This window comes from Panicum virgatum, chromosome 4K (genome assembly GCF_016808335.1).
Source record: "Panicum virgatum strain AP13 chromosome 4K, P.virgatum_v5, whole genome shotgun sequence".
Taxonomy (NCBI): domain Eukaryota; kingdom Viridiplantae; phylum Streptophyta; class Magnoliopsida; order Poales; family Poaceae; genus Panicum; species Panicum virgatum.
In genome coordinates this window covers 46,210,330-46,220,005 of record NC_053139.1, presented here as the reverse complement: position 1 = coordinate 46,220,005, position 9,676 = coordinate 46,210,330, and positions in this window count along the sequence as shown.

The window sequence follows — 9,676 nt, the reverse complement described above, 5'->3', positions numbered from 1 at the left end:
CACCCGAATGGTGGGTTGACACTGGTGCTAATATTCATGTTTGCGCTGATGCTTTTTTGTTTTCTTCTACCAGGACGGCGGGACTTCCTCCTTGCTGATAGGGAACGGATCGCATGCGCGTGTTCTTGGTGTTGGTACGGTAAATCGGAAGTTTACTTTGGGGAAGACCGTGCAGCTGAAGAACTGCAGCATGTCCCCATGTTATCGCCATAAATTAACAGGGTTAATTAATGGGCCGCGAGTGAGTTGGACTTAATGAAGAGATTGAAGAAGACTTACGAATCGGCTCCTGCGTGAGCATTTGGGCCCTGTGGGCCATGTATCTTTAGATTCAGTTTAGATTGAGTTAGAGATAGAGTCCGATATGGACACATTAGTTTAGATTGTTTCCCAAGTCTTCGGACTATAAATATGTACCCTATGATATTCGTAAAGAGGAGAACGTCATCACGTTTTGCAACAACACCTTGGCGCAACACCGCCTCTAATTCTAGGGTTTTCATCCAAGTAAGCGCCATGCTGCCCTGATCGTCTTCTTGCGATTAGGGCAGCATTGTTCTTACCTTTACCTTGGTATTACTCGTACTGAAGCGTTTTTTATGGCGAGTAGTGCTAGTTATCTTGATGTTCGTAGCATGTCTATTAGTAGATCTACCATGCTCTTATTGTTTACCATCTACGAATATCATGTTTTCTCTATGTGTTCATGCTTGATCTTAAGCTAGTCCTCATCGTAGAGGATTAGTTGCATAGAGTTAACACCTTACTTCTTTTCTATCTAGTAGATCCAATCTGTTATGGTTTGTTCTTATTTTACAAGAATTAGCTCAATATCTGCTAGGTTAGGCCCTACAAACGGATTGGATGTTCCGGTGATGTAATAGATGCTTTACCTTAGCCTTGATAGGGATTGTTCCGGGAATCGGTTTTTGCTAGTTCTTAGGCCTTTGTTTTTTGTTATGGTTTAGTTATCTGTTGTGTTCGCTAGGCCTAGTTACGTGTAGGACGTTCCGATCTAGTGGTGAAGCTTTTGCCGTCGTGGATCGGATTAGCTAGGTTTAATTGAAGCAAGTTTTCCATAATTATTTGCTTTATTCATCAATATCCGGATAGATGCAGATCCAATCTGACACCGGGACTCGATCGGCTCTTTGAAAGCCGATGCAAGAGTCGTCCCGGGGAGCCGACCACGGCTCGGACTAATGTTTACACGTGTTTGTGCATGCAGGCAAATCGTTTAAAGCACGTTCGCACCTTCCTGATCGGGTATAGGTCAGGTGGCACGCCTTACATTCTCCGGAATCTTCGGCGTGTGCCGGATTGCGGGCCATTGTCCGAGGAAGCAGTGCCTGCCAGCGCTCCGGCAACCTCCCGGCTCTTCGTGTTGCCTGTCGCTACTCGCCGGTGGGTTTTGACCGACAACACATTCTGGCACGCCCGGTGGGACCTTCATCAATAACAACGCCCGCTGCAAAGATGACTGGACCTCAAGACCAAGTTCCTGTTCCGCCGGTCACCAAACCTGTCACGTATGAAGAGCTGACTCCAGAACATAAGCAAAAATACGATGAGGTCAAAGCTCAGTTCGAAGCGGATCTCATCGGCTCTTTTGAGAGGACCCGCAACCATTGCATCAGGTGGAAGGGGTTCTCACCAGAGGGCGCTCTCGACAACGTTGATCTGTCCATGCCGTTAGAGGAGCGAACCAGGGCCCTACGCCAGGAGATGAACTATATGGTGGCTCATACGCTCCATTGGCACTCAGAAAGCCTGGTGAACGAGCTTGAGCGCGTGGCACATCGCGTTGTCCAGGAGGTGATCAAGAACCAGTACTCCCCATCGGGTCCAATTTTGGGGAGCCACAGGGGGGAAGCTGCATTGCAATCTAGGCCGCCAGTGTCCTACTCGCTCGCGGCAGCAGGACAGCAAAGTTCGCCGATCTATGTCGTCCACAAGATCGGCGGTGACCCCGTTGAAGGACAGTTCCTGAGCGAACCGCCCAAGGAGATCCCACATGGCTACACGTGCGTGTACATACCTGACAATATCAGTGCAACGCGCGTGGGACAGCTGGTGGGTATTGGAGCCTCAGGAGCAGATGCAGAGAAACAGGCATGGCTGGCAAAGTACGCTACCGGGCCGAGTGCTGAGCCCTCGGCCCCAGGAGTTCTTAGTGTGGAGCAGGTCAGTGCAATACTAAGGGACCAGTTTGGCATCCTGCCCAAGAGAAAGGCGATCGGCTATTCCAAGCCGTATCCAAGTGATTATGACTTGATCCCGTTGCCACCCAAGTATCGGCTCCCAGAGTTCACCAAGTTCAGCGGATCAGAAGGGGCCAGCTCCATTGAGCACGTGAGCCGATACCAAACGCAGCTTGGGATGATCTCAGTATCGGATCCGCTGAGGGTCCGTTTCTTCTCCCAGTCTCTCACGAGTTCAGCTTTTGGATGGTACACATCATTGCCTCCAGATTCGATCCAGACTTGGAGGCAGCTGGAAGATCAGTTTCACACCCAGTATCATTCAGAGGCTGCTAAAGCTGGGATTGCTGACCTCGCTCAAGTCAGGCAGAAGCGAGGGGAAAGTGTTTCAGAGTACGTGCAGCGCTTCCGAGAGGTCAAGAACCGATGCTACACGTCGCGCATAACAGAAAAGGAAGCGGTTGATTTGGCAGTTCTGGCTTTTCAGTTGGAATTCACCTCTCTGGCACACATGGTGCAGAACCTTACGGCATATGAACACTACCACCCTGATCTGTACCAAGAAAAGTTCAAGCGCCATGTTAATATGGCCCAAGCTGATGATTCCGATGATTCTGGCGAGGAACAAGAAGAGGCTGTAGCAGAGTGGACCCGGGGGGCAAACCCCGTCCCGTGCAAATGGGTCAAACTGAAGGGGCTTGTGAAGGGCTTTGACTTTGATGTGGCCAAGGCAAAGCAGATATTCGATCTACTGCTCAAGGAAAAGTAGTTGAAGCTCCCAGAGAGTCACAAGCTACAAACGACACAAGAGCTGCAGGGGAGGCTGTACTGCAAGTGGCACCACTCGTTCACCCATGCCACAAACTACTGCAAATCCAATCGGCTATCGAGCAGGGCCGATTAATTCTGGCCCAACACACGATGAAAGTGGACAGTCAACCGTTCCCACAAGCTAACGTGGTGGAGCTGTCAGATTTCGGATCCGAGGGCCAGAATTTGGCATTCCATATCAACATGGCGGGACCCATGCGCCGCCGTGACGAGCAGAGGAGAGAGGCCGCTTCTGGCAAACGGCCCCAGGATGAAGACAAGCCAGAGCAACAATATGTCACTAAAGAACAAGTGCGTCACATCCGCAACCAGCTCCCAGCTTCCAATCGGCTTCTGGAAAAATACCAGTACCAGTACAAGTTGCACCGCCGATATGAATCGGAGGAGGAGGAGTACGAGCACCGCACAGGGAGGACGCTGGGGAGGCGCCAGTCTATACGCGATCACTGGCATTGCCCGTTCTTCAGGTACTGTTGGAACTCCGGCATGAGCCGATTGCCTACTATAGATGATTGCTTGGAGTGCAGGCCTCGGGAACGCCATCAAGGCGAGACATCGGTGTTCCAGCGCTGGGGGCCCAGAACACATCGCGATGACCGTGTGAGGTGGCCATCCAGAAGCTTAGAGTGCAGCGCCTACGCAATCTCGAAGAGGCGGAAAAGAAGTACCTTGACGTGCTGAGGAAAGCGCATCCGGATCTCGCAGAACAAGTCAGGAGCCCGCAAAGGGTGGAAAGGCGCCCTCCGAGGAGGGAGTGGCGCCCCAAGCAGCCAAGAGCCGATGAGAAGCCATCGGCTGATGTGAACATGGTGTTCGTGCTCCCGTCGGAGTTTCGGGCGCCCCAACCGGAAGAATTGGCCATCGTGCAGCTGGATCTCGGCCCACAGCCGATTGTCTTTGAGAAGCCCAAAGAGAAAAGCTACAAACACCTGAAGGGGTTGTATCTCAAGGGATTCATCAATGGCAAACATGTGAACAGAATGCTGGTCGACACTGGCGCCGCAGTCAACCTGATGCCGTACTCAGTGCTGCGCCGACTGGGTCGTTCCACTGCTGATCTTATCAAGACCAATGTGACGCTCAATGATTTCAACGGTCAGCCGTCGGAGGCACAGGGTGTCCTCAATGTGGAGTTGACAGTCGGCCGCAAGACTGTTCCAACATCATTTTTCATCGTCAACAGTAAGTGTACATACACAGTGCTGCTTGGGAGGGATTGGATTCACGCGAATTGTTGTGTTCCTTCCACGATGCACCAGTGTTTGGTCCAGTGGGATGGCGATGAAGTGGAGGTGGTCCATGCAGATGATTCCAGCGAGGTTTCGCTTGCAGACATGAACGCCTGGGATGCGGAAGGGCAAGAGCCGATCTCAGGGATCGCGCTGGAGGACTGTGATCGGATTGAAGCGACAAAAAACAGACTGAGGCTGGTCTTATCCACTGGCCTCACAGAGTAGACACATCCTAGCAAGCTACAGAATCCAGCAAGGTTAAAGAGGCCGGTCCCAGCGACCGGCCCCAAAAAATGAGTAATATATACTTGGGGTTACAATTGTCACATCATGTACAAACAATGGCCTTTGCTGAGCATTCAGTTTTGAGTAATAATGGGAATATGGGAACGGCCAGCCCATGCGGTTGGCCGGAAAATTTTTCTTGTTATCTCTCTGTGTTTGCTGTCGATGTCGATCTTTCAAACGGTGGCAAGTTAGGGTACGGGTTTACGTCTGCTGACGATTTGGAGGAAGTCGATATCGGTCCCGGGGATAAGCCGCGACCGACATTTATCAGCAAAAAGTTAGACCCGATCTTGCGTGAACAAATGATAGCACTGTTGAAAGAGTACCGGGATTGTTTTGCATGGGATTATACTGAGATGCCCGGTCTGGATAGAAATATCGTAGAGTATCGGCTCCCGCTCAAGAAGGGATTTCGGCCGTTTCAGCAACCAGCACGGCAGATGAAGGCCGAAGTCCTGGAGGAGGTTAAGAAAAAAGTGCAAAAGATGCTGGATGCAGGATTCATCAGGCCTTGTCGGTATGCGGAGTGGATCTCCAGCGTGGTCCCTGTACAAAAGAAAGATGGCCGATGGCGAGTCTGCGTGGATTTCAGAGACCTCAACAGAGCAACGCCAAAAGATGAATATCCGATGCTTGTTGCAGAAACGTTGATCAACGCAGCAGCTGGTCATAAGACGATGAGTTTTATGGATGGTAATGCTGGCTACAATCAGATTTTTATGGCCCCAGAGGATGTACACAAGACCGCGTTCAGAGTACCAGGTGCTGTCGGGTTGTTCGAGTACTTGGTCATGACCTTTGGATTGAAAAATACCGGTGCAACATATCAACGTGCCATGAATTACATTTTTCATGATCTCATCGGTAAGTTGGTGGAAATCTACATTGATGATGTCGTGGTCAAGTCCACATCGGCTGGGGGACATCTGGAAGATTTGCGTCAGGTCTTGGAGCGGACTCGGAAGTTTGGGCTCAAAATGAACCCAAAGAAATGTGCCTTTGGTGTATCAGCCGGTCAGTTCTTAGGATTCCTGGTGCACGAGAGGGGAATCGAGATCGGCTTGAAGAGTCAAGAAGCCGTAAGGACAATGACACCGCCTACTACGAAGGAGTTACAAAAGCTCAACGGCAAAATCAACTTTGTCAGACGATTTATCTCCAATCTGTCTAGGCGCATCGAGCCGTTCATGGGTCTGGTGAAAATCAAGTCCGTTGCTGAGTTTCGCTGGGGGGCAGAACAACAGAAGGCTTTTGATGAAATCAAGGAATATCTATCGAAGCCTCCAGTGTTGGTTCCACCCCAGCAAGATAGGCCTTTCTACGTGTACCTGTCCGTGGGTGACACTTCCATTGCTTCAGTATTGGTTCAGAAGCACGATGGCCAGGAGAGGGTGGTTCTCTACCTCAGCAGGCGCATGTTAGACGGCGAGACAAGGTACCTTGAGATCGAGAAGCTTTGCCTCTGTTTATTCTTTACATGCACAAAGCTTCGTCATATTTTGCTCTCGGCGGAAACGATTGTCATCTGCAAATCAGACGTCATAAAGTATATGTTGTCGGCTCCAGTTCTGAAAGGACGGCTCGGGAAGTGGATGTTTGCATTATCGGAGTTCGATATCCGATATCAGCCTGCGAAGGCAGTCAAAGGACAAGCACTGGCGGATCTCGTGGCAGACAGGGTCAGCACCGGTATAGCTGCACTGTTTATACGAGCCTGGGCCATGTTTTTTGACGGATCGGCATGTGATGATGGATGCGGCGTGGGAATTCTGTTGGTATCACCGCAAGGGGTGACTTATTCTTTTTCCATCAAAATGACTGCTCCATGCACCAATAATTTAGTAGAATATGAAGCTGTGTGCAGAGGGATGGAATTACTCTTGGAAGCTAGTGCAGAGGCAGTGGAAATATTTGGGGATTCGAAATTGGTGATTTCTCAGCTCACGAAAGAATATAAATGTGAGAGCGAGGCTCTTTTCCCAATATGGATGCAATGCCGTGAGTTGATGTCACAATTCAGGTACATTAATTTCCACTGGATACGCAGAACTCTGAACAATGGAGCCAATGATTTGGCACAGATGGCTTCCGGTTACAAGGAAACAGCCGATGGAGTCGATGTAGAGGTTTAGTTTCTAGAACCCGGAGACTGGAGAGCCGATATCTTCAATTATTTGAAGGATTCGGCTCGGGGGGCACCCAGAAGGATAAGACTCAAAGCCATGAAGTATGTTCTGATTGGGGACAACATGTTGTACAAGACTTTGGAAGGGCTGCTGCTTAAATGTATAGGACCTGCAGAGTCGAATCGGCTTTTGCATGAGATTCATGAAGGTGCATGCGGCACTCATCAATCGGCTCATAAGATGAAATGGCTGATTAGGCGATCGGGATATTACTGGCCTACCATGCTTGAAGATTGCTTCAAATATTACAAGGGATGTCAGGCATGTTAGAGATTCGGCAAGATTCAGATAGTGCCGGCGTCAGTAATGAATCCTATTATTAAGCCGTGGTCGTTCAGGGGTTGGGCCATGGATATGATTGGCCAGATTAACCCGCCGTCTAGCAAAGGTCACCAATGGGTTTTAGCTGTCATGGATTATTTCACAAAATGGGTGGAAGCGGTACCCATGAGATCAGTGGCATCAAAAGATGTGATCAGTTTCGTCAAAGAGCACATTATTCATAGGTTTGGGATCCCTCAGACCATCACGACCGATGGAGGATCGGTCTTTATATCGGAGGAATTTAGGAAATTTGCTGATGATATGGGGATTAAGCTGATCAGATCATCTCCATATTATGCCCAGGCTAATAGACAGGCTGAAGCATCCAACCAAAGCCTTATCAAGCTGATCAAGAGAAAGATCTTTGAATATCCTAGGCGCTGGCATGAGGTGTTGTCAGAAGCTTTGTGGGCATATCGTATCTCATGTCATGGATCCATCAAGACGTCACCATACCACTTGGTCTACGGCCAAGATGCTGTGTTACCATGGGAGATTACGGCCGGATCAAGGCGTGTTCAGTTTCAGAATGATCTATCAGCTGAAGAGTATGCAACCTTGATGAGCGACAACGTCGAAGATCTTACAGAGCTGAGACTTTGGTCGTTGGAGAAGATTAAGGAAAACAAGGCTAAAGTTGCTCGTGCATACAACAAAAAGGTCAGGCCGAAAGAATTCCAGGTTGGAGACCTAGTTTGGGAGGCAGTGTTACCATTGGGAACCAAAGATAGAAAATATGGCAAGTGGTCTCCAACTTGGCACGGGCCGTACAAGGTTGATCAGGTTTTGCCTGGAAATGCCTACATGCTTGAGGAGTTGGTTGATGTCAAGTTTCCTGTGGCTGTCAATGGCCAACACCTTAAGAAATATTTCCCGAGCATGTGGGAGGGCGAATGACAAAAGTCGATAAAATCCATCTGGCTGTATCATGAGAGGCCAACACGTTGAGTTGGCCAGTAGAAAAAAAGAGAAAAGGCAAACACGTTGAGTTGGCCAGTAAAAAAGAAAAGAGATAATATATGAGAAGCGAGACAACCGATGTGTGACCATCGACATAAGATGTTTTAAACAGTTACAAGTTTTCGGTTAACAGGCAATACTAAATGTTTCTTGAGCCTATCTATTAGTTCAGGAATTCTTCAATGGCATGGATGGATTCTGTACGGACGGCGTCTGCTCGTGCTATGATTGCTTCATCATCCTTGTCATCGCCTGTTACTATCTGCCGACTCAAGGTGCTTGTCTCTGCAAACTCTGCTTGTATCTGCTCGGCTATTTCCTGGGTTTCTTGTTTGGAGTTTGCAATAGAAGCTTCCTCGGCCTGGATGAGTTTCTTGGTGGTGCGGACCTTTTCTTTGAGTTCTGCCAATTCTTTCTTCAGGAGGTCGAGTCGGTTCATGTTGGCAGACACGTCAGCTTTGATATCTAGAGTTGCCTTCTTCTGGTTGAGGGCCTTGCATTTTTGAGCAATGTCAACTTTCAGAGAAGCTTGAGAACGACATGCTTCTATTCTTTGTTGTGCTTTATTCACTTCTACCCGGAAGAATGGAAGATTGCTGGCTGGCCAGAGCTTGATTTGCAATGGCTCCAGGAGTTGGGATTCTATTTGTTCGAAGATGTTCCTTATTTTGCTGGAATCACCGACTAGAGCAGTAATTGGAGCAGAGAGCAGACGCTTGATATTCTGAAGCTGATTTGTATTTGTAATCGGCTGCTGTGGTGACTGCACCTCTGCATTCGGTGCATTCAGTCCCATTGATGCTGGGTCAAAGGAGAGTAGGTCTAAAATATTGAAGCCCTACCGATATGATAAAGATTAGTTGAGAAAAGTACATTAATGGAGTGATCAGCTGATTTAAATCGGCTCGTAGAGTTACCTATTCTGAACAAGGAGTGATGATCGGTTCAAGTGTGGCCGATCCAGTTGGATTGGAGGTGACGACAGGGGCTTCGACTATGTCAGCCTATTCATCATACACATCCGTCAGAGCATTGGGAGTTTCAGTTGCTCCAGTATCAGCTTCATGAATGATGACTTCGTGTTGTACTGAGCTACTAGTGTTAAGGTTGTTTTCAGTTGCGTTCTGGAAATAGAGTTACAATCAACCAGAGTATATATGTATGCAATAAGGGAGAGGTTTTGGTAAGATGGATTACCTGGTTGGTGTTAGACTTTGATGGACTCGAGGAAGCTTGTGCTGATTTCTTGATGACTTGCCTCGTGATCATCTTCCTTTTCTTAGTTGGCACTCGGGGGGGGGGGGAGCACTTGCAGAAGTTTGTCTTCGTTTAGAAGCCGACTGGAGTAAGTCTAGCTGAACAGCCATTATTACTTTCTTCATTGATGGTGATCCCTTGCAAAAGAGGACATCAGGAGCAGTTGGAAGAAAGTGGAATGGTTCCCCGTTACTGGTCACAGGTGCTGGACCATTTTTTTGCTGTAAGAGAGGTGAGCAAGGATTAGACAAGTAAAAGGATAGTGGACTCAGAAGGGATAAAGTGCAGAGATTCAGTACCTCTTCCTCGGGGATTATATATTCAGGATCAATTTGCTGCAGTCGGGGACCTAGAGCTTTTTTGAAAACATGAGTTTTCCACATTCCCCACCATGTGA